The sequence below is a fragment of the Gorilla gorilla genome, chromosome 13 (genome assembly GCF_029281585.2).
Source record: "Gorilla gorilla gorilla isolate KB3781 chromosome 13, NHGRI_mGorGor1-v2.1_pri, whole genome shotgun sequence".
Taxonomy (NCBI): Eukaryota; Metazoa; Chordata; class Mammalia; order Primates; family Hominidae; genus Gorilla; species Gorilla gorilla.
The window spans coordinates 82,615,736-82,641,544 of record NC_073237.2 but is presented as its reverse complement, the minus strand read 5'-3'; the positions used below and the strand labels follow the sequence as shown (position 1 = coordinate 82,641,544).

General features: G+C 38.7%; 1 long non-coding RNA gene and 1 other non-coding gene across 2 annotated transcripts in view; one reads left to right on the top strand and one right to left on the bottom strand.

Moving 5' to 3' along the window:
• LOC134756879 (uncharacterized) overlaps positions 1-25,809 on the bottom strand; it is a 171,766-nt gene that overhangs the window by 99,206 nt on the left and 46,751 nt on the right. The window contains exon 2 of the long non-coding RNA XR_010130254.1: positions 21,149-21,282. This is a non-coding gene — a long non-coding RNA (uncharacterized lncRNA). The remainder of the gene's footprint in view (positions 1-21,148; positions 21,283-25,809) is intronic.
• On the top strand, positions 12,583-12,773 carry LOC115935928 (U2 spliceosomal RNA). The gene has a single exon (XR_004071516.1). It is a non-coding gene; the product is annotated as a U2 spliceosomal RNA (small nuclear RNA).

Here is a 25,809-nt window from a genome sequence, read left to right as displayed (position 1 = left end):
GGCCTAAAAGTGACAGTAAAAAAGAACCAACGAGAACAAGATCAAAATGGAGTTTATTTACTTATAACCCAGATTGACTCTGAAAATGTTAACATATTATTGGAGCTGGGCATTTACCAAAACCTGTCATAGGAAAAAAGGAAGTAACTTAAACCTCAAATAACACAAATCCTTTTTCTTTCTTCATAAGAGTGGAAAAGGGAACTGCTGATTGGTCCTGAATTTCTCGTTCTTCTCTAAAACACTTTCAGGCAAATGAGAATGGTCTTGACTGTTATGCAGAGGACCAGGATCCTGGGTCAAAAGAGCTGCTTTTCAGCCACAGGTATTGTTTCACATTCTAGCTGGAGAGAGAAGGCATAAACAAAAACAAAAAGAAATGGAAAGACATAAATACCTGTTGAAGAAATGGAAGCGACATCACAAGACCAAGAGCTACTGTCAAAATAATTGAATACCATGCCAGGGGCGGTGGCTCACGCCTGTAATCCCAGCACTTTGGGAAGCCGAGGCGGGTGGATCACGAGGTCAGGAGTTCGAGACCAGCCTAGCCAACATGGTGACACCCCCGTCCCTAAAAATACAAAAATTAGCTGGGCACAGTGGTGTGTGCCTGTAGTCCCAGCTACTTGGGAGGCTGAGGCAGGAGAATCGCTTAAACCCAGGAAGCGGATGTTGCAGTGAGCCGAGATCGCACCACTGCACTCCAGCATGGCGACAGAGTGAGATTCATTCTCAAATTTAAAAAAAATTAAAAAAACAAAAGAATTGAATTAAAAAAAGTTAACAAAGATGGGCTGATAATATTGCTAAAGCATCTGTTTCAATGAAAAAAGGTAAGTGAAGACAAAGAAAAGAACCCCACCTAAGCTATGAGCTGGTAGCTAGAAACACGGGGAGAATCCAATGTTGAAAAGACAAGTAAAATGTTACATAAAACAACAGTTGTTAAAGGGGGTGGAGTGGTGAGACAGGAGTGCTGCCTCCCGTGCTCAGCCCATGGCCCTGTCGCTAAGGAAAAATAACTCCGTGGGAGTGAGTCAGATGAGATAGAACAGGAGGGGTCCTATCTCTGCTAAGTCAGCTAGGGAGACAGTGCGGGACAGACTTTGGAGTCTCGTGGAGTGGAAACCAGTGAGTCAGGGAGGAAGAACTCATCCCAGCTCCCACTCTGCAGCCACATCAAAGGTTGCAGGGATTAGCGAAAATGCCCACCCGGTTGCGCAAGCTATCCTGAATACCGAGAATCTAATCCACTTGATGAGTTTACTCAGCCAGCTTTTTGTGGACTTGGTACAAAATGCTCAAATGACTTTTAGTTAAAGGAAGCAAAACGGAAGAACAGTCTTCACACAGCAACCTCATCAAAGTTCCTCAATGTAATAAAGCAACTCTATAACTCTGCTAATACCCTAACATAAAGCCATGATTGCCAAAAGAAACAAACAAACAAACAAACAAATTGTAGCCCCAGACTCCCTCTCTCTGGGTGAAATAGTCTTGATTATGTAGATTGTTTGAAATTCAGTCCATCCAAGTAGTTGCAATTCCAGAAATCAAAGAATAGGTACACTGCTCCCTCTACTGGCTTTGCAGCTGCAGGTACAGATGAATTTAAACCAGAAAGCAGCCTTTTAGTCTTTATTTAGCTTTCTAGCATTTTCGCTAGAAAGTCCCTAATGACCAAAAAATAGAAGGGTGGTGCAAGTCTCTTAAAGTAAATCTTAAGTAAAGATTTATGGTAACTGTTAACAACAGATCACATTAAAGAGCAAAAAAAAAAATGCTTAAAACCTTAAAAATAAATTCTGTTCATGTGATAATTCTTGAAAGTATTGAAATTTTCTGAGGTTGACTACCATAGAGAGTCAAGAATTAAATATAGGGAAAAAAAGAATTAGATATAGGAAACTAAGAAATAAAAACCATGTTAGATGTTTCAAATAATGTTTCTAATGCACTTCCTAGCATCTCTTCTCTCAGTATTTGAAGAACTTTTGCCACTCTGTTCTTCAGTTACTGAATTGTACAAACTCATAGTGTCCCTATAAGTCCTTTTTCCCTGAGCTCTCTGAAAAAGACTATAGATGCATAGATTTTTAAGTAAAAATGAAAACTGTGGCATTCTCTGATTCTCAAAAACTAATAGGAATAATGGCCAAATGATACCAGCAATTGAACTCCTCTTAAAAGGAGCAAGCTGGCTCATGCCTGTAATCCTAGCACTTTGGGAGGCTGAGGCGGGCGGATTGCCTGAGCTCAGGAGTTCGAGACTAGCCTGGGCAACAAGGCGAAACCCCGTCTCTAGTAAAATACAAAAGAAATTAGCTGGGCATGGTGGCATGCACCTGTAATCCCAGCTACTCAGGAGACTGAGGCATAAGAATTGCTTGAACCCTGGAGGCGGAGGTTGCAGTGAGCCGAGATTGCACCACTGCACTCCAGCATGGGTGATGGAGAAAGACTCTGTCTCTACAAAAAAAAAAAAAAAAGAAAGAAAGAAAGCAGCAAACTGTGACTCAGATGACTTACCACTTACCAGCTCTGTTTCCCCCTTATCGATTACCTAGCAAATGGTCCAAAGCTGATGCTCCAGAATATATGTCCTCTCTTGCAAAGCTTCAATTCCATACCTAACTGATTTATTCAACCAAATGCATTCATTTGATCATTTGATAAATATTTTCTGAGCACCTACAATGTGTAAGGCAGTGTTGTAGGTGCTGTGGATACAGAAGTAGACAGATGACCTCACTGAAAAGTCAGAAGCTAGCTTGGTGAGTTCCCATTTATTTTCTTTACATATCAATGAGTTTGTGCACTTCCACATATACTAAGGTCAAATTGCAAATCCATGAAGTCTTCCTTGACTAACTTGGGCCATGGGTTTCACATCAACTGATCTTCTGAAATACCCTGTCATGAAGCCACTACACATTTTCTGTCTAGAGTTGTTACTCATATCTGTTATTGCCTTGAATTAGTATTTAAAGATTTGACTGCCATCTGACTTTTCACATATGTTTGGTTTTCTCCTCAACTACATTAGAAATTATTTGAAGTAAGAAACACATGGCCTGACATAGAATGATATGAAAAGTCCTAAAAAGGTATAAAAAATAAATCATACTTAACAACTTAACTTTCTTGAAAAGAATAATATTACATTAAATACAGTCCATCAGCAAAGTTTTATATACTATAAAATTTAATTGGTTTTAATCCAAACTAGATTACTTTATTAATTATAAATTAATTAATATTAATTGTTATCCCCAGTGCAACTTCTAAGAAAATAATTCAAAATATATAGCAAAAGAATGGCAAGAGAATTAAGAGTTTTTTTAAACACCCTTAGAGGTATAGTCAAAATTGTATATTAAAAAATTTCTAACACAAAAAGGCAATAATGGAGAAATAGTGGAACAAAAAGGACGTAAAACATATAGAAAAAAATTTAAATGAAAAGCATAAATCCTACCTTGTTAGTAATTACATTACGTGTAAATGCATTAAACACTACAATCAAAATACAGTTATTGACAGAATGGGTTTTGTTTTGTTTGTTTGTTTTTTGAGACAAAGTCTCACTCTGTCGCCCAGGCTGGAGTGTAGTGGCACAATCTTGGCTCACTGCAACCTCCGTCTCCCGGGTTCAAGCGAGTCCCCTGCCTCAGCTTCCCAAGTGGCTGGGACTACAGGCGCCCATCACCACATCTGGCTAATTTTTGTATTTTTAGTAGAGATGGAGTTTCACCATGTTGGCCAGGCTGTTTTCTAACTCCTGGCCTCAAGTGACCAGGCCACCTCGGCCTCCAAAAGTGCTGAGATTACAGACATGAGCACCATGCCCCGCCAACAGAATGGATTTTTAAAAAAAACAGATCCAACTCCATTGTGTCTACAAGAGACACACTTTAGATTAAAGATACAAAGAGGTTAAAAGTAAGAAGATACCACGCAACCGTAACCAAAAGAGGGCCGGAGACCCATATTAATAGAAGACAAAATAGACTTTAAGACAAAGAAGATTTTTATGATGATAAAAGACCTAACAATTATAAACATATAAGCATCTAATACCAGAGTCCCAAAATCCATGAAGCAAAAACTTACAGGATTAAAGGAAGAAATGGATAATTCAGTAATCATGGTTGGAGGTTTCAGTTACCCAGTTTCAATAAGAAAATAGGAGACTTGAAAAATACTGCAATAAACTGAATGTGTCCTCCAAAAATGTATATGTTGAAACTCTAACCCCCAGTGTGATGGCATTAGGAGATGGGGCTTTAGGGAGGTAATTAGATGATGAGGGTGAGGTCCTCATGAATAGTATTAGTGCCATTATAAAAAGGACACCAGAGAGCTATCTCATCATCTTGCTGCCACATAAGAGGTACAGCAAGAAGTCAGCATCTGCAACCTGGAAGAGAGCCCTCACCAGACCCAGTCAGGCTGGCACCCTGATCTCAGACTTCCAGCCTCCAGAACTGTGAGAAATATACTTCTGTTGTCTATAAGCCATCCAGTCTGTGGTGCTTTATTATATAGCAGCCCAAAGGGACTAAGCAAACATTATAAATCAACTTGACCTAACAGACATTAATTGAACACTCCACCCAATAACAGCACAATACTTGTTTTTCTCAAATACACATGGAATATTCTCCAGGATAAACCACACATTATGATGAAAACCTTAATAAATTTAAATGATTGAAATAATACAAAGCATGTTCATCAATCACAATGTAATGACATTAGAAATTAATTAGAAGTAAATTTGAAAAATTCACAAATATGTAAAAATTAAACAACATACTCTTAATAACCAGTAAGTCAAAAGGGATACCACAAGGAAAATTATAGTTTGAAATAAATGAAAATAAAGATTAAACATGCCAAACTTACGGATGCAGCTGAAGAAGTGCTTAGAGAGAGATTAATAGCTATATAAATACCTATATTTAAAAAGAAGAAATAGCTCTAATCACTAACCTAAACTTCCATTTTCAGAAACCAGAAAAAAGGAGAGCAAACTAAACCCAAAGCAAAATGGAAGGAAATAATAAAGATTAGAATGAAAATAAATGAAATAGAGAATATATTAATAAAAACAAAAGTGAAAATTCAAAATTGACAAACTTATATCTAGACTGACCAACAGAGAGAGAGAATACTCATATTACTAAAACTAGAATGGGGCCACTGGGAGGGAGACCATCAGGATAAATAACTAATGCATGTGGGGCTTAATACCTAGGTGATCAGTTGATAGGTGCAGCAAACCACCATGGCACACGTTTACCTATGTAACAAGCCTGCACGTCCTGCACATGTATCCCGGAACTTAAAATTAAATTAAATTTTTAAAATATAATAAAATATAATAAAAAATGAATGGAAGAGAGGGCACCACTCTCAGCCTTACGGAAATTAAAAGGATAATAAGGGAATACTATGAACAACTGTATGCCAACAAAATAGACAACCTAGATAAAATGGACAAATTCCTAGAAAGACACAAACTACTGAAACTGATTTATAAAGAAAATCTGAATACATCTATAACAAATAAAGAGGTTGAATCTGTAATGAAAATACTTTACACAAAGTAAAGTCTAGGCCCATTGGTGAATTCTACCAAACATTTAAAGAAGAATTAACAATCTTTCTCAAACTCATCCAAAAAAAAAAAAAACAGAAGAGGAAGGAACAGTTTCCAAATCATTCTATCAATATAGACACAAAAATCTTCAACTGAAACTAACAAACTGAATCCAGTCATATATAAAAAGGATCATACACCATGACCAGTGTGTCATAATATAAATGCCAAGTCTGTTTAGCATATGAAGTAAACCAATGTAATATACCACATTAATGAAATGAAGAAAAACAACACATGATCATCTCAATAGACTAACAAAATTCAACAACTTTTCAAAATGAGAAACACTGAAAAAATAGAAATAGAAGGAAACATTATCAATTTGATGAAGGACATCTACTAACATCTCATAGTTAACATCACACTTAATTATGAAAGACTGAATATTTTCCCCTAAGAGGAGCAAGACAAAGGTGTTTGCTGTTACCACTTCTAGTCACCATTGTACTGGAGATTCTAATCAGAGCAAGTAGGCAAGGAGAAGAAATAAAAGCATCCAGACTGGAAAGGAAGTAAAACTATCTCTACTCACAGGTGATGTGATGTTGTACGTAGAAAACCCAACGAAATCCACAAAAAAAAAATTTATTAGAACTGACAAATGAGTTTAGCAAGGTTGTAGAAGACCAATATACAAAAATCAATTGTATTTCTATATACTGTAAATTAACCATACAAAACTGAAATTTCAAAAATTTAGTTTCTAATAGCATCAAAAAGAATGTAATAAATAAATACAATGAATAAAGAGGAACTACAAAAAATTAATAAAGGAAATGCAAGAATTATACACTGGAAACTACAAAACATTATTTTTAAAAACATTTGAAGAAGGCATAAATTAATTGAAACACATCCCAGATCAGAAGACTTAATATTGTTAAGGTGGCAGTATTCACTAAACTGATTTACAGATTCAACCTAATCCCTTTCATAATACCTGCTGTATATTTTTTGCAGAAATTGACAAGCTGATTCTAAGATTCATATGAAAATGCAAGAGACCTGAATAGCCAAAATAATATTGAAAAAGAACAAAGTTGCGAAACTCACACTTTCCAGTTTCAGAACTTACTACAAAACTACAGTCATCAAAACAGTGTGGGCCAGGTGAGTGACCCATGCTTGTAATCCCAGCACATTAGGGGTCTGAGTCAGGAGGATTGCTTGAAATCAGTTTAAAACCAGCCTAGGCAACAAAGTGGGATCCCATCTCTACAAAAAAAAACTTTAAAAATTGGCTAGGCATGGTGGCACATGCCTGTAGGCTTAGCTATGTAGTAGGGTGAGGTGGGAGGATCAGTTGAGTCCAGGAGTTCGAGGCTGCAGTGATGCAGTGAGCTATGATCATGCCACTGCACTCTAGCCTGTGGGACAGAACAAGACCCCATCTCTGAAAATAATCATTGTGCTCCTGGCATAGAGCTAAACATATAGATCAACAGAATAGAGTTGAGAGTCCAGAAATAAATCCATACATCTATGGCCAATTGGCTTTGGTCTGACAAGGATGCCCAAGACAATCAGTGGAAAAAGAATAGTGTCTTCAACAAATGACCCTGGGACAACTGGATATCTATGTGCCAAAGAATAAAGTTGGACTCCTATCACACTGCATATACAAAAATTAAAATGGATCATAAAAAATTTTAATGTAGTAAAGAAAGAAAAAAGAAAAAATAGAACAGCAAGAGTGTTAATTTAGAAAAAAAAAATGGATCAATGACCTAAGAATAAGAGCTAGCATCATAAAACTCTTAGAAGAAAACTCTTCATGACCTCAAATTTGGCAATGACACCAAAAGCACAAGCAACAAAAGAAAAAGATAGATAAATCAGACTTCATCAAAATTAAAATATTTTGTATATCAAGGACATGATCAAGAAAGTGGAAAAGCAGCCTACATATCGGGAGAAAATATTTCCAAATCATATATAAAATAAGGGTTTAGCATCCAAAATAAATGAAGAATTCCCACAACTCAACAATAAAAATACAAGCAACCCAATTAAAAAATGGGCAAAGGAGGCCAGGTGCGGTGACTCACTCCTGTAATTCCAGTACTTTGGGAGGCTGAGGTGGGTGGATCATGAGGTCAGGAGTTCCAGACCAGCCTGGCCAAGATGGTGAAATCCCGTCTCTACTAAAAATACAAAAAAAAATTAGCCGGGTGTGCTGGTGGGGGCCTGTAATTCCAGCTACTTGGGAGGCTGGAGCAGGAGAGTTGCTTGAACCCAGGAGGTGGAGGTTGCAGTGAGATGAGATCGTGCCACTGCACTCCAGCCTAGGCAACAGAGCAAGACTCCATCTCAATAAAAAAAAAAAAAGTGGGCAAAGGATTGGAATAGACATTTCCCCCAATAAGATATACAAATGACCAACAAGCAATTGAAAAGATGTTAACATCATTAAGCAAATCATCATGGGGAAACGCAAATTGAAACCACAGTGAGTTTTACCACTTAACACCCACTAGGATGGCTATAATGAAAAAGATATATAATAACAAGTGTTGGCAGGGATGTGGAGAAATTGGAACCATCATATATTCCTGGTAGCAAAGTAACGGTACAGCCACTTTTCAAAGTTGTTTGACAATTCCTCACAAAGTTATAGAGTTGCCATATGACCCAGCAATTCCACTCCCAGGTGGGCTTTGATTTCTTAAGAGAATTTTATTTCTTAAGACAAATCAAAACCTATGTCCACACAAAAACTGGTACACAAATGTTCATAGCAGCATTAATCATAATAGCAAAAAAGTGAAAACAACTCAAATGTCCATCAACAGATGAATGGATCAACAAAATGTGATTATTCATATAAAAGAATATTATTTGGCCATAAAAAGGAATGAAACACTGACACAGGCTGCAATAGGAATAAATCTTAAAACATTATGCTCAGTGAAAGAAGCCAATCACGAAAGGTCATACACTGCATGATTTAATTTATATGAAATGACCAGAATAGGCAAATCTATAGATACAGAAAGTAGAGTAATGATTGTCAGTAGCTCAGATTGTTGTGGGGGAGCAAAAAAAAAGACTGCTAATGAGTATAGGGTTTCCTTTTGGGGTAATGAAAATGTTCTAAAATCAGATAGTGGTGATGGTTGCACAAACCTGTGAATATACTTAAAACCACTGAACTGTACAATAAATTTAAAAGGGAAAGTGTTATAGTATATGAATTACATCTCAGTAAACTTTTATTTTTTAGAAAATCCAGTCCAAGCCTGGGTAACTTCGCAAGACCCTGTCTTTTCAAAAAAAAAAAAAAAAAAATTAGCCGGACATGGTGGTGTGTCCCCATGGGAGGCTGAGGTGGGAGGATCACTTGAGTCTGGTGGGTCAAGGCTGCAGTGAGCCATGATCACACCACTGCACTCCAGCCTGGGCGACAGAGTGAGACGCTGTCTCAAAAAAAAAAAAAAAAAGAAAAGCCATTCCATCCTGGAAAACTAGGATGGTAGGATGGTATAGTTAACTGTATTCATTGATCTTTTTAATCTCTCACAATATATAGCAAGGTGCCTTGTACCCAGAGGCACCAAAATATGTAGAAGGTAGTTCATAATACTTTACATCATTCACCAATCATCCCCAATAGTAGTTGAAGGTTCTCAAATGGTTCACAAACTCCTTGAGGCAAAGTCTGTGTCTTAGATTTTATATACATCCATCACGATTAAACATTGCATTGCAATTACACTGAGCCTTGAAATACTTGCAGTGTAGAAAAGCCCAGTATTTTGGTATCTTGACTAACCTATAACTCTTTTTTTGGAGACAGGGTCTCACTCTGTTACCCAGGCTGGAGTGCAGTGGTGCAATCATAGCTCACCGCAGCCTTGAACTCCTGGGCTCAAGCGATCTTCCTGCCTCAGCCTCTCAAAGAGCTGGGCACATGCCACCATGCCCAGCTCATTTTTAATTTTTTTTGTAGAGACAGGATCTTGCTATGTTGCCCAGGCTGGTCTCTGACTCCTGGGCTCAAGTGATCCTCCCTCCTCAGCCTCCCAAAGTGTTGGGATTAAAGGCATGAGCCACTGTCCCTGGCCAAACCTATAACTCTTGATTATTCAGGAGGTAGCACCATGCAGGAGTTAAGGGGGAGGATGCTGAGTCAGACTATCTAGGTTTAAATCCAATTTCTACAACTTAATAGTAATATGACCTTGGTGTCATTTGAATGATGCATTAAAAATAATATTAATAGTAATATGATGTTGGACAAATGGCTTAACCTTTTTGAGCCTTTATTTCCTCATCTGTAAGGAGAGGATTAATAATAATAGTCACCACCTGATAGGCTGCGTGAAGGCTTAAATGAAGGAAGGTGTGTAAGGCACTTACTTGGCCCGGCTTGTGGTTAGTGCTTATTATTCACTTAACCAACATTTATTGAGCACTGATTTTAATCTTCTGTCTCAAGGGAGAAAAGTTGAGGAAAAAAACATATGTAAATAAACCAGTGTAGTAAAGGGCTCTCTGAAAAACATCCAAAGAGCGTAAGAGGAATTGCCAAGGCATGGGAAATCCTGTGTGTATGCGGAATGGGGCAGGGCATAGAATATCAAGGAACATTTTATATGAAAACTACCGCTACAACACAGTGTTTAAATTGTTTTTGTTTTTGTTTTGTTTTGTTTTGTTTTGTTTGAGATGGAGTCTCGCTTGGGCACCAGGCTGGAGTGCAATAGTGCGATCTCGGCTAACTGCAACCTCCGCCTCCCAGGTTCAAGCGATTCTCCTGCCTCAGCCTCCTGAGTAGCTGGGACTACAGGTGCATGCCACCATGCCCAGCTAATTTTTTTGTATTTTTAATAGAGACAGGGTTTCACCATGTTGGCCAGGATGGTCTTGATCTCTTGACCTCATGATCCATTTAAATTTTTTAAAAGTATTCATTCCCCAGGTGGACAAAGAAAGGGAAATAAGGACATTCCAAAAGGAGCAGGTGATGAGAGGAAAGCCTCATTTGTTCAGGGATCTAGGGTTAGCTTAGCAGGACAGGAGCACACCTGAGGTGAGGAGCAGTCACAGAAGGAGCCAGATGGCAGCAGCCTCCTTTTCCCTCTTCACCAGGACTGATTGAATCACCAGGTGAATGGGACCCTCCCCTCCCCGCGCAGTGGAGGCACTTTCTTTGGTTGGTTTTGTTTGTGGCATGGTTGTGTCCAGAGGCCATAGAGCAGAAGACAGGAAGGACGGAATGAACTTTTGCCGGGCTCCAGATGGCTTGAATATTTCTAAATATCCTGGTCCTTTTACTGCTGACAAGGCCCGCCCCTGTTCACTGGTCAGTGGTCATTGTGCACCCAGAGGCTCCAGTACAACCTTTGGGAGTGACACGTTTCCTTGGTAAGTGCATCTGCATCCTGCACAAGCCCAGTTTCCCTTGTGTGCTCCCAGCATGCATTATTCCCACACTGGGCACCAGAAAGGCTGCAACAGGACGGCAGCTCCCAGAGGAGTCCCCTCAATTACCGACAATAAGCCTCTGTACATAAGCCCTCATCAGACGTGATTATGGCCGCAGCTTAATCTAGCGGTTCCTCCTAATTAATAGCCTAGAGTATTGAAGAAGCCAGAAGTGACCACAACACTCCAAGTTTTTGGAAAACCCCAGCTGGCTAAGTGTCAGCCTTCCTTTAGACCAAACCTTGGTCTGTTGTTTAACCACATCACCCTTTCCTGGAATCCAGCCCTCTGGCTGACACCCTTCTGTGGAGACAGAGTGTCCCTCTTGCGGCTCAGAAATACTACTTAGTCTTTTTTCTGCCTCAGCATTCCCATTCCTTGGTCTTTCAGCTTCCTCCAATCCATTCTTATTGTCTCTTGAAAATTTGCTACATCTTTTCCCACTCTGTTGTTCCAGTTTATTATCTCCAGCGTTGTTTTATTATTTTCCTTCAAAAAACCTGAAGCACTTTTCTTTCCCTACTCCTTGATTTCCCAGTCTCTTTCTTTCCCTCTACCCCCATCTCTCTTCTCCTACTCCCTCTCTTTCTGTATTTTTTTTATATTGGCCTCAGATGAAAACAAACAGATTAATCACATTGTGTGTGTCATGGCAGTCTCGCTAGGTCCCATGCATGGTCCTCTATTAGTTGGTTCATGTTTTTTTCTGATTGCTTGATTTTAGTAATGTAATAACCTTCCGTGAATCTAACAACCACTGAAACAAAAATGAGGATCTCGCCGGGCACAGTGGCTCACGCCTGTAATCCCAGCACTTTGGGAGGCTGAGGCAGGTGGATCATGAGGTCAACAGATCGAGACCATCCTGGCCGACATGGTGAAATCCCATCTCTACTAAAAATACAAAAATTAGCCGGGCGTGGTGGCCGCACGCCTGTAGTCTCAGCTACTTGGGAGGCTGAGGCAGGAGAATCGCTTGAACCTGGGAGGCGGAGGTTGCAGTGAGCCGAGATCACGCCACTGCACTCCAGCCTGGGTGACAGAGTGAGACTCAGTCTCAAAAAAAAAAAAAATGAGCTCAACAATGTCCTCCAGCAATCCATTTGGTGGCTGGCTACCCCACCGGCAAGCACCCCACCCAGAGTAACCGGCTTGCTGAGTCTTGGGCTCCATGCCCTCCTTTCTCATTCTGTGGCTTAATTCCAGCTACTCAACTATTCTATCTAAACTATTCTAGTTTTTTAGGTTTGTAAAAAGATGTAGCGCTGTATGTACTCTTTTTCTTTGTTTCTAGTGTTATTTTACAGATTATTTTTTACTTTTTATCTTAAAATAAGTTCAGGCCAGGTGCAGTGGCTCACACCTGTAACCCCAGCACTTTGGGAGGCCAAGGCTGGCAGACCACTTGAGGTCAGGAGTTCGAGACCAGCCTCGCCAACATGGTGAAACCCTGTCTCTACTAAAAGTACAAAAATTAGCCAGGCATCACTTCTCAGCCTTTTGGCTAAGATCGAGTGTAGTATCTGTTCTTATCAGTTTAATATCTGATACATTCTCTATCTGAGGACAATATATTAAATGGATTTTTGGAAATAGGAGATGGAATAGGAGCTTACCCCATCCACTCCATGCATTGACCTGGTATTGCAGTACTTCCAGGAATGGTGCACCAAAAAAAATAAAATAAAATAAAATTAGCCAGGCATGGTGGTGTGTGCCTGTAATCCCAGCTACTTGGGAGGCTAAGACAGGAGAATCACTTGAACCTAGGAAGCAGAGGTTGCAGTGAGCCAAGATCTCACCACTGCACTCCAGCCTGGGCGACAGAGTGAGACTCCATCTCAAAAAAAAAAAAAGAAAAGAAAAGAAGTTCAAACTTACAGAAAAGTTGCAAGGATAATATAAACAACTCTATAATAGCTTTACCACAATATACAATTATAATGTATGGTAATATAACATAATATAGTATTATATGTAATATAAATATATTAATTATATGAATATATAATATATATTATTCCACAAATCATTTGAAAATAGGTTACATATATCTTACTTTTTTACTCCTTAATATATCCATGTGTATTTCCTAAGAACGAGGCAATGCTTATATAACCACAAATGAGGAAATTTAACATAGATACCATACTTGTATCTTATATACAGTCCATGTTTAAGTTTTGTCAATTGTCACAATAATACTTTTTATAGCATTTTTTTCAAGGACATAATCTGGTCCAGAATCACATATTATGTTCAATTGTTGTGTCTCTTCAGTCTTCTTTAATCTGAAACATTTCTCCAGCCTTTTTGTGACATTAACATTGTGAATTTCAGGAGTTTTAACATGTCTGTGACTGGTATTTTATTAATGTACCTCAATTTATGTTCTCCTGATGTTCCCTTTTGATGGAAATCAGGTTGTGCATTTTGGGCAGAAATATCACAGAAGTGGTGCTATGTTCTTCTTAGGAAATCACATTCAGAGGCCCCTTGTTGGTGATATTAGCTTTGATCTCTTGGTTACAGTGCTACCTCGTGTCTCCAGATTGTAGGTTTGCATATGTTCTTGGGGGAATTACTATTTCACTTAATATTACATTGCTAAGATTTATCCATATTGTTACATGTCACCTGTCTCCCTTAAGCATTCTCTCTCTCTCTCTCTCACACACACACACACACATAAATTTTCTCATCTTTTTCTTTTTCTTTTTTTTCCTTCTTATCATGTTGCTATAGTTCACATATTTGACCCCATCGAGTGTCATGTTGAAATTTGATCCTTAGTGTTGGAGGTGGGGCCTGGTGGGAGGTGTCTGGATGATGGGAATGGATCCCTCATGAACGGCTTGTTGCCATCCTCATAGTAGTGAGTTCTCACTTTATTAGTCCCCACAAGTACTGATTGTTGAAGACAGCTGGCACCATGCTTCTTGTAGAGCCTGCAGAACCGTGAGCCAAATAAGCATCTTTTCTTTATAAATTACCCACCCTCAGGTATTCCTTTGTAGCAACACAAAATGAACTAAGACACATGTCTTTCATTTTCCAGCCACATTTTTTACTCAAAATCAATTTTGGGAGGATACAACTCCTAGCTAAATTATGTACTTTCTCTTGTTCAATTTCTACAGACTAGGCCAGGCACAGTGGCTCACGCCTGTACTCCCAGCACTTTGGGAGGCTGAAACAGGTGGATCACCTGAGGTCAGGAGTACAAGACCAGCCTGGCCAATATGGCGAAATCCTGTCTCTACTAAAAATCAAAAAAAAAAAAAAATTATCCAGGCGTGGTGGCGCATGCCTGTAATCCCAGCTACTCAGGAGGTTGAGGCAGGAGACTCACTTGAACCCGGGAGGTGGAGGTTGCAGTGAGCCAAGATTACACCACTACACTCCAGCCTGGGCAACAGAGCGAGACTCCATCTCAAAGAAAAAAAAATTCTACAGACTAAATCTCCAAAGATTGATATATAATGTACCAAGAATACGCGTTGCTATGAAAATAGGTGGCCTAGCAAAAAAGCAGGTATCAAAGAGATCAAAAAGGGATCCTTCACCCTTTACTCACTCAAGATGTCAGCATTTATTAACTAACTATTATGTTCCTAGCACCTCACTTGGCTAGATCAGAGCATGATAAAGAACAAAACTACAAAGGGCTTACAAGCCCAAATCTCTCCTTCCCAGCAGTGGACATCCTTCTCATGCTTCAAGGCACAGCTCAGATGTCATCTCCTCTGTAAAGCTGCCCTTTACTGCTTCAAACCCAAGTCTTTAACTGGGGACTTAACTATCTTCCAAGCACAGCATTAGATGCTTTCATCACAGTTGTGCGGAAGGGTGGGTGTTACCATCTTCACTTCTCCAGTGAGTAGTTTGAGAATCAAAATTTTAAAGGACTTAGATGTAGCCACACACTCATTAGGGGACAGGGCCAAAATTGGCCCAGGCCTGACTTCCAAGTTGATTGGTTTTCTCATCATTCCATGATAAGTACTAGAGAGTTAAGTGCTTTTTCCCAAAAATTCATACATCTTGATTATAGCTCAATTACAGTGGTTATTGCACTGAATTCTATTTAGCTATGTTCACATCCCTCCTCTGAAATTGATTTTGAGCTCCTTGAGCAAAAGAATTCAGTCTTGTTCATCACTGAGTTCCCAGAACCTAGCAGAGTAACTGCAAATACAGCCAAGCCTCATTGTTCACAAATTCCATATTTGAGAATTCACCAAAATTTATTTGTCACTTTCAAATCCATGTTTAGTGCACTTTTGTGGACATGTGCATGTACAGAGTAGTGAAAAGTTGAAATCCTCAATGTGCAAGTTTCCAGCGGACATAAAGCAAGGCTTTGTTTTGCCTTGTTCCACCTCTCATACCATAAACAAGTGTTCTTCCTGCAGTCTGTCTATTGCCATATTTTTACAATTTATGCTTTTTGTTGGTGATTTCACTGTTTTAAATGGCCCTGAGTATAGTGATGAAGTGTTGTCCAGCATGCCAAAGCACAAGAAGGCTGTGATGTTATTTACAGAGAAAATATATGTGTTAGACAAGCTTTGTTCAGGCACAAGTTACAGCACTGTTGGCCATGAGTTCAATGTCAGTAAATCAAACAGATATTAAATAAGATGTCATTAAACAGAAACACACATAACACAAGGTTATGTATTGATTGGTTGACAAAAAAATGTGACCAGAGAGTCAAAGGAATCTAACCTTGTATTTCTCCTACGAGCAATTGTTTAGTATTCACTAATTCATAGAACATAACTACTACAATAAAATCAATAAATGGGTGATCAATAAATGTATAATGAAAGAATGAAGGAAAAAAGACACGTTAGAGAAATGACATTGACAAGTGAAAAGCTACTTCATGAACTCACATGAAGCCAAACAGAAAGAAAAACAAAATTATATATTGATATAATAAAGAAGGGCCAAATTACATAGTCTAGGCCAAAATTATGTTATCATAAAATAAGGATAACATACAAAGAAGAAGTAATAAATGTACACTTCCTACTCAATCAGAACAAAATATTTTGCCACAACTTCTTTCCAAAAGAATGGTTTATTTTTATGCTAATTCAAGTGCATCTGGCTGCTCTGGATTTAATACTCCATAGTAACTTTTCTGTTGATATCTCACTGAGCATATTAAAATCCTATATGTTTTATATTTGTAAAAATACAATATTTTGTAAAATACTACATTTTGAGCCATTAGAGTTCTCAAGGGCTCACTATCACTGTTTCCAAATGTTATATTATCAAATGTTTCCCTATTAAATAACACAGCATGATTATCTCCACTTTATTTTTTTTTTAATAGAGACAGCTATTTTGCCCAGGCTGGTCTTGAAACCCTAGGCTCAAGTCATCCTCCTGCCTCAGCCTCCCAAAGTGCTGGTTATAGGCATGAGTGCTGTGCCTGGCACAATTTCCACTTAAAAAAAATGTGCTAGAATGTTTATCTTTGAGCTCTTCTTAAAGCAAGGAGAAGAAACGTACTGAATCTTTCAACTTACTTTATAAAGCAGATTCTACACTGCAGCACACTGGAAGAGGGCCTGACCTGCCAGTTCCACAGCCATGTGATTGTGGTGAAAGCAGACATAACATTATGCCTCAAACAGAGCAAAGATGAGCTTACAAAGTACATGGTTTAAGTAACTCCAGAGCTTTGGGACACAGATCTCTTTCTTCAGGACACGTATCTCATGTAACCATAATCATGATTGGTGGTGGGGAATTTTAAAAACAGAGTATCCCCAAAACCTTCCAGACTTAGTTATACCACAGCTAAATCAGGTGATTCCAACACATGATTCACATCCCACAAAAAAATGAAATGTTTACAAAAACAAGACTCTTAAAGGATGAAGTAGCCTTTTCTCAAAATCCATTCAAAATTTAAGCCGATCTTTCTTTCTGTGTTTTGTTTGACAATTGCTGTTACTTATGCTAAAATAAAAGATTCATACATACAATTTTCACACACATACAATTTTCACATACAAACACATATGCAATTTTTGCATCTAAGTTTCAGGGTTCTGACGTATTTTAAATGCCATTGTCTTAGTATATGTAGGTCATAAATCAAGTCTATTATTATACTGATGTATATGTACTTTTTTGTTATGGAAATTTATAATCATACACCAAAATGGTTGAAAGAATAGTAAAACAAACTACCAAGTACAAGTCACTCAGCTTTAAAAATTCTCAGGGATATTAGATATTACTTTTTTGAACACAAAGAAAAGAGTACACAACAACCTGACTTTTCCTGCCAACATCTACAGCAAACAGTACCACCACTACCAGTACTAAATGCTTTATAGAATATGAGCTGTTTGACCTGAACACACATTAAGTTTTGATCTGAAATGTCCAGGGGATCAGCTGTTTAGAGCAGCTTTCCTAAATCCCTCGAATAATAAAATTGACACTAAAAATTCACGTTGATTATAAAAATATGACTTTTAATAAGAGATTTGCTATTTATTATTATAAAGTTATGCATTTCATTTTGTAAAACTTGCAAATACAATCACATAAATTTGCATATAGAAGGGTATTTATGATATTGTGAAATCATAGTTCATTTTCTTTGGTGTGATAGTGTTATAGTTAAGTGGGAATATTACTTTGTTTTTAGGAGATACATAATGAAGTATTTGAGGTAGAAATGTTATAATGTTTGCAACTTACTTTCAAATGGTTCAGTAAATTTTGGAGGGTGGGTGGGTGTGGGTGTGTGTGTAGATCAGGGATTGGCAAATTTGTTCTGTAAAGAACTAGATGGTAAATATTTTAGGCTATGAAGATCAAGAAGCAAATTCAAAGCTGTTTTATAGGTACCTATATAACCAGATAAAATGTTGCTGTTTAAAATGTAAAACTCCTTTTTAACTAAGAGCTGTACAAAAACAAGTGATGGCCCAAATTTGGCCTTGAACCATGATTTGTCAACTCCTAATATGGATAGATGAGTGGATGGATGGATAGAAGATAGATAGATAGATAGATAGATAGATAGATAGATAGATAGATAGATAGATAGATAATTAGTACATAGATAGATGATAGAGAAAGTATGAGATCTTGGGGATATCTGGGCTGTTAAAAAACTATATATGGGAAAACATTAACAATTATTGAATCTAATTGGAGGGTGTATGGATGTTCACTGTATTAGTCTTTCAAATTTTCTGTATGTTTTTATGTATTTGCATTTTCTCCCTGTTTTCATAATAAAAACTGGGGGTGATGCAAATACATAAAAATATAATGAAAATAAATATCATCCATAATATCTCACACTTAGAGATTAGCACCTTTTGCATCTCGACAAATTACCTTTTATTTTTAGTTCCTCCAGAGTGTGTTTTTCTTCCAACCAAGATGAGATCTTACTCCATATAAAATTTTATAGCTTGACATTTTAATTTAAAATTCATTCATAAACATTTTCACATGTCATCCTCATGTTAATGGACACATAATATTCTATGGAACAAATGGTTAAAAGGTTTTAACTATTTCTCAATTGATGGACATTTCATTTGTTTCCAATCCTTTACCCTTATAAATAAGTATTTCTTAATGTGATTTTAATCTATTAATGTATTGTCTTCTTAAGAAAAGGTCTTGGTGATCACGAGTATAGATAATGCTATTTTGTTGTGTCACTATGTTTTGCTTTTGAGGGGAAGAAAGAGAAAACATGATAAAAAATGATAATATTGCTGGAAAAAGCATTTCATATCTTAAAGTCCTTGTAAATTAGTTATCTTGAGAGGATAAAGTAGATAATATGAATAAGAAAAATCAAGTTTTTAGTTGTATAAAATATGCATAATACAAACATCATCTTAACCATTTTAAATGTACAATTTAACGGCATCAAGTAAATTCACAGTGTTGTGCAACCATCACCACCATTCATCTGCAGAACTTTTTCGCAATCCCAAATAGAAACTCTATACCCATTGAACGCTAATCCCCATTGCCCACTCCTGTCAGCCCTTGGTAACCTCCATTCTACTCTCTGTCTCTACAAATTTGCCTATTCTGAGTACTTCATATAAGAGGAATCATATAGTATTTGTCCTTTTGTGTCCAGCTTATTTCCCTTAGCTTAATATGTTTAAGCTTCATCAATGTCGTAGCATGTATCAGAATTTCATTCCTTCTTAAGGCTCAATAAAATTCTGCTGTATGTCTCTATCACCTTTTGCTTATCCACTCATCATTCAATGGGCACTTAGTTTGCTTCCTCCTTTCGGCTTTTGTGAATAATGCTGCTATAAACGTGACTGTGCCGGTATCTGTGTGGGACACTGCTTTTACCTCTTTTGAGTATATATACCTAGAAGTGCAATTGCTGTTTAACTTTTTGAGAAACCACCAAACCGTTTTCCAAACAAAGCTATTTGATAATAGATGTTAGGCATTAATGATGCTTTTATTTTCGATGTGTGTTGACTTGCTGGCCCACACAGCCAGATCTGGCTCTAGTACCTGTCCATTCTTAACTTCCACCTGACTCCCACCCACACTTCATTGAAGTCACACTCGCTGCTTGCCCATCTCTGGCTCTTCAGGCACATGCTCTGCCTGGAACATCCTTCCCAGACATGAACAAAGTCCACACACCTCACTTCTCAGGGCTCTGCTCCCATGTCCCCTCCTCAGAGAGGCTGCCCTACCTTGACCACCCTATTTAAAGTAAAAGTAATACCCTGTCACTCTCTATCTTAACTTCCTGCTTCTGTTTTCTTTCTAGTACTTATCACCACCCAATCTATTAAATGCCTATTTGCCTTTTTCTGTCTTTCCAGTTGCATGTGAGCTTTAGGAGAGCAGAGACTTTGTCTACGATGTTCACTGCAGTAACCCCTATTCATAGTCTCACACTTAGTCGTTTTTCCATAAATATCAGTTGGATGATGGAACGAATGAATACCAGACCAGGGCCCAGTCACTAGTCAAGACTTGGCCTTCTGGAAAGATCCATCTCATCCAGGACTTCTTAGACTCATATGTTCGGTGTATTTGCTGTAGTTGTGATTATGCTACATAGTAATTCCTTCTATGCATCTATTACCTGTAGGCATTAAGCTACACATTTTGTGATAACTTGTTTCTATTTTCTATTTTGAAAAAAATTAAAATTATGAAAAAGTTACAAGAATAGTAGGATGAACACCATACACCCTCTGCCCAGGTTCATCAATGTTAGCAGCTGAATACAGTTGCTTCATCTCCCCCTCTCCCATATATTCATTATTGTTAGTGTTATATTCTGAGCATCTTGACAACATTACTCTTGAACTTCTTGCTAAAACATTGGAACACCACTGAAAAGCTGACTTCCTCAGAGTTTCCCATTTTCACACTAAATGTCCTCTGAGACCTAACCAATCTTGAGCGGACCAGTTAAATGGCATCAAAAAAAGTTAACAAACCCAGAAGCAATTTTAAAGGATAAAGTTAAGTTAACTTGGCTGGGCGTGGTGGCTCATGCCTGTAATCCCAGCACTTGGGGACTCTGACGTGGACAGATTACCTGAGATCAGGAGTTTGAGATGAGCCTGGCTAACATGGTGAAACCCCGTTTCTACGAAAAATACAAAAAATTAGCCAGGTTTGGTGGTGCACGCCTGTGATCCCAGCTATTCGAGAGGCTGAGGCAGGAGAATCGCTTGAACCCGGGAGGCAGAGGTTGCAGTGAGCTGAGATCGCGCCATTGCACTCCATCTTGGGCAACAAGAGCGAAACTCCGTCCCCAAAAAAAAAAAGTTAAATTGACTTTTCGCCAACCTAAAGTTAACATCATGTATTAGGAGTCAGAGTTAATGGTTCTCTAATGCTGTCTAGGCTTACCCTGTAAAGACACACAGGCAGAGAAAGACAGAGAGAGGGAGAGAGCGAGTTCTGCCCCAAACACATTTTGCCAAAATGAGCGTGTGACATGTTAAAGCATCATTTCACACCTCTATTGTAATTTAACTTTCTACTTACATAGATTTTGCTCTGAGTTCATCCTCATCGCAGCTTTATGGGAAAAATCACCAAATCCCTGTACAAAGAACTGCTGGGATTTTTTTTCTTTAACTCTACTGCCATCTAGTGTTGAGAAAAGAGAATTCTGGACTCTGCAAAAAAGAATGTATATTATTTGCTATTTGCTTGTATATCTAGATTCAAACCTGTTTCATTGCAGAATAAATTTGGAAACTATATCCACCATGATCTTCTTGTTTTATTTTGGATTCAGTAAAATTTCTAAGAAAAAAACTTCAAAAATTAGGCCATATTTCACATTATCCTGAAGGCAAGATGGACAATAAGGCTTGGTTTTCCCAGCGACCCTTTGGCCCATTTGGCGTCACAAAGGAGTTCCCCTCTTCCTTCCAGCTATTTGTCTGGTTCTTTGGCATGACTTCTTTGTGATGCTTACTGGTCATTGGCTGTTTCCTGTGACTCCTGTGGGAATGTGAGCTCCCGGAAGGCAGAGATTTTGCCTTTTTTTTTTTTCTTTCCTGCTTTGTTCATTGATATATCCCAAATTACTAGAGCAAAGCCTGGAACATACATGACAAGCATTTAATAATTATTTATTCAATAAATAAAGGAATAAATGAAGGAATGTTGGGAATCATTCTAGAAATGGGTGTAAAGGCATACTAGGGGACTTCGAAAAGGTCATGGGGGCCAGGCACGGTGACTCATGCCTGTAATCCTAGCACTTTGGGAGGCCAAGGCAGGAGGATTACCTAAGGTCAGGAGTTCAAGACCAGCCTGGGCAACAAGGTGAGACCCGGTCTTTACTAAAAATACAAAAATTAGCCAGGCATGGTGGTGCACACCTGTAATCCCAGCTACTCAGGATGCTGATGTAGGAGAATCGCTTGAACCTGGGAGGCAGATGTTGCAGTGAGCCAAGATCATGCCACTGCAGTCCAGCCTAAACGACAGAGCAAGACTCCATCTCAAAAAAAAAAAAAAAAAAGAATTAAAAGATAAAAATACCAGCCTGGCCAACATGGTGAAACCCCATCTCTACTAAAAATACAAAAATTAGCCAGGTGTGGTGGTATGTGCCTGTAATCCCAGCTTCTCGGGAGGCTGAGGCACAAGAATCATTTGTGCCCAGGAGGTGGAGATTGCGGTGAGCCAAGATCGTGCCACTGCATTCCAGCCTGGCCGACAGAGCCAGACTCTGTCTTAAATAAATAAATAATATAAACTTTATTTCCCAACATAAGCTTCAAGTTCAAGATACTTTTCTAAGTGATGATACCAACCATTTTGTCCATCCCTAAAGAACTGAGGGGCCTGGGAATTTAACCATGTTCGTGTTGTCTTTTCTATGTTATTAACTGAGGAAAAATGGGTGATCTTTAAAGATTTTTTTAAGAATAGAAAACAGAAAGAAGTCAGACGGAGCCAAATCAGGACTGGAGGATAGGCAACTAATGATGTCTCATCAAAACTCTTGCAAGATTGACCTTGTTTGCTGAGAGGAATGAGCAGCAGCATTGTCATGGTAGAGAAAGACTCTCTGGTGAAGCTCTTCCAGGAGTTTTTCTGCTAAAACTTTTGCTAGCTTTCTCAAAATGCTCTCATAATAGTCAGATGTTATTGTCCAGAACATCAACAAGCAAAATGCCTTGAGCATCCCAAAAAACTGTTGCCATAACCTCAGCTCTTGACCCCATTGTCTTTTGCTTTGACTGCACCACTTTCACCTCTTGGTAGCCATTGCTTTGATTGTGCCTTGTCTTCAGGACCATACTGGTAAAGCCATGTTTCATCTCCTGTTACTAGTCTGAAGAAATGCTTCAGGATCTTGATCCTATGTATTTAAAATTTCCATGGAAAGCTCTGCTTTTGTCCACAGCTGACCCAGGCACAACTGTTTTGGTACCCATTGAGCGGGAAGCTTGTTCAACTTTAATTTTTTAGTCAGAATTGCGTAAACTGAACCAGTTGAAACGTCTAGAATGTTGGCTATTGTTTGTGCTGTTAATTGTCAGTCCTAATAATGATGTTCCTTTGTCTATGATGATGGCTATTGTTTGTATTGTTAATTAGGGTATGAACAAGAAAATTTTTTCCTTGCAAATTGATGTGGATGGTCTGCTGCTGCAGGCTTCATCTTCAACAATGTTGTCCTTTCTTTTCCTTTTCCTTTTAAGAGACAGGGTCTCACTCTGTCACCCATGTCGGAGTGCAGTAGCACCATTGTAACTCTCTGCTGCCTCAAACTCCTGGGCTCAAGCAATCCTCCTGCCTCAGCCTCCCAAGTAGCTCAGACTGTAGGCATGCACCACCGCACCCAGGTAAATGTTCTATTTTTTGTAGAGAAAGGGTCTCACTTTGTTGCCCAAGCTGGTCTCAAACTCTTGGCCTCAAGCAATCATCCTTGGCCTCCCAAAGTGCTGGGATTATAAGCGTGAGCCACCTCACACGGCCCTGTCCTTTCCTAAAACAAGTTATTCATTTGTAAAATGATCATTTGAAGAATTTTCTCCATAAACTTTTTGTAAAGCATCAGTGATGTAACCATTCTTCCACCCAAGCTTCACCACAAATGTGATGTCTATTCTTGCTTGAATTTTAGCAGAATCCATGTTTCTCTTATAAGGACTCTTTTCAAACGGATGCCTTATCCTCCTTAGTGCCTCAAACTAGACCCTGTTCAGATATATTATAATAAATTAGTACAAGTTTATTTGCTGTAAAAAAGAATTTTAAATCCATGCACAGTTTTTTCACAATACATATTTTTCATGGACTTTTTGAAGACCCCCTTATATTTGCGGTGTTAGTTTTGCTTTGTGACTGACATCTTTTCTTGTGGGCACAGCACATTTTCATTCACAGGCTACTCCCTGACCTTTGACTCATGATTCCCTCCAGGGAGATGAGCACTGTCAGTTATTTGAAGTCTTTGAAATATGATTTGAAATCATATTTCCACTCAAATAAACATTGCTTCTGTTTCTCAAAAACAGAGATATGGAGAGGAATCATGCAACACTAGATATTACATGAGTAGACATTACAGCACATTATCTGTCCATCAAAAACAGAAATACCAACAGGAACCATGTAATGTTAGAATCAAATGAATTTTTAGAAACCATAAAGCAAACCAGATAAGCTCTTGATTCTCATTTTCAGGCTAAATCTTAAAAATAATGTTCTAAAGCAAGAAAAGCAGTTGTAAAGGTTGTTTTGTTTCTTTCTATTTAATATCTAGTTAAAATCTCTTATTTCCTTACATTTTCCTCCTTGTAAATTATACTAAATGTCTTTTCAATCCTTGGCTAAAACAGATAAACTGATAACTTGGAATTTTCTACTCACAGTATAATGAAGAACTCTAAAGAACTCATTTAAAAAATTGGGAATAAGAAGATTACATGAGATGATATCAAAATCTTTACAGGGGGCTATAAAAAGGAAAAGTTTAAGGAAGACAGGTTCCCATCTGAAATTGGAAAAATATCTTTGTGAGGCATTAGAGGAATCTCAGTTCACTACATAAAAATCAAGAAGATTTTTTCTCCAGTATGAATGGGTCAGTTTGCTTTGGATGGAGATATCAAGGCTGATGTGAAAACCTGGCCCATGGAGCATGCTTATAAAATGATGATGCTGATTCCACACTTGGCCCACACAAGATTGTCTCGGTAGCCTGATGCTAACATTGCTTTCAGATTACACATCATAATTTTTCAAGCACCCACATCTTGGTTACCTAATTTGGTCCTCCTGAAATGCCTGTAGTGTAGATGAGACCAGGATTGTCCTTGACTGCACTGTTTTGTGGCTTTTGAGTAGGGAAGCTGGACTCATCTTGTTTTCCTCTCCATCTTAGCCTCCCAGTGTCATGGACATGGTAGCTATGCCAGCACAGGTCCAGGGGTCTCTCCCACCTTCCCCCAGACCACTGCACATCCTGGGGCACGTTTTACACCACTGCAAATCCTAGGAGGTGAATGTGGCAGGGGCCCTAATCTCAGCTGGAGGCTTCTAGCAGGTTTGATGGAAACAGCTTGCAGCTCTGAGCACAGCTTGATCACCATCTGTGCCCATCAGCAAGTTAAATAAACTCCCTGGGCTTCACATTCCTCTTTTGTAAAATGAGCACATAGATTTGCATGATCTTTAAGGCAGTGGATTCCAGAAGATGAGTCCATGGATCAGTTTGAAAAAAAAAAAATTAATTGGCCGGGTGATGTGGCTCACACCTGTAATCCCAGCACTTTGGGAGGCCGAAGCGGGTGGATCACGAGGTCAGGAGATCGAGACCATCCTGGCTAATGCGGTGAAACCCTGTCTCTACTAAAAATACAAAAAATTAGCTGGGCATGGTCGCGGGTGCCTGTAGTCCCAGCTACTCAGGAGGCTGAGGCAGGAGAATGGAGTGAACCCGGGAGGCAGAGCTTGCAGTGAGCCAAGATCGCGCCACTGCACTCCAGCCTGGGTGACAGAGCGAGACTCCATCTCAAAGAAAAAAAGAATTCACATGGGCTTGCCAACTCTTTGTTGTTCGAAATACATTAAAGGGCCAGGAGTGGTGGCTCATGTCTGTAATCCCTGCACTTTGGGAGGCCGAGGTTGGCAGATCACTTGAGGTCAGGAGTTCAAGACCAGCATGGCCAACACGG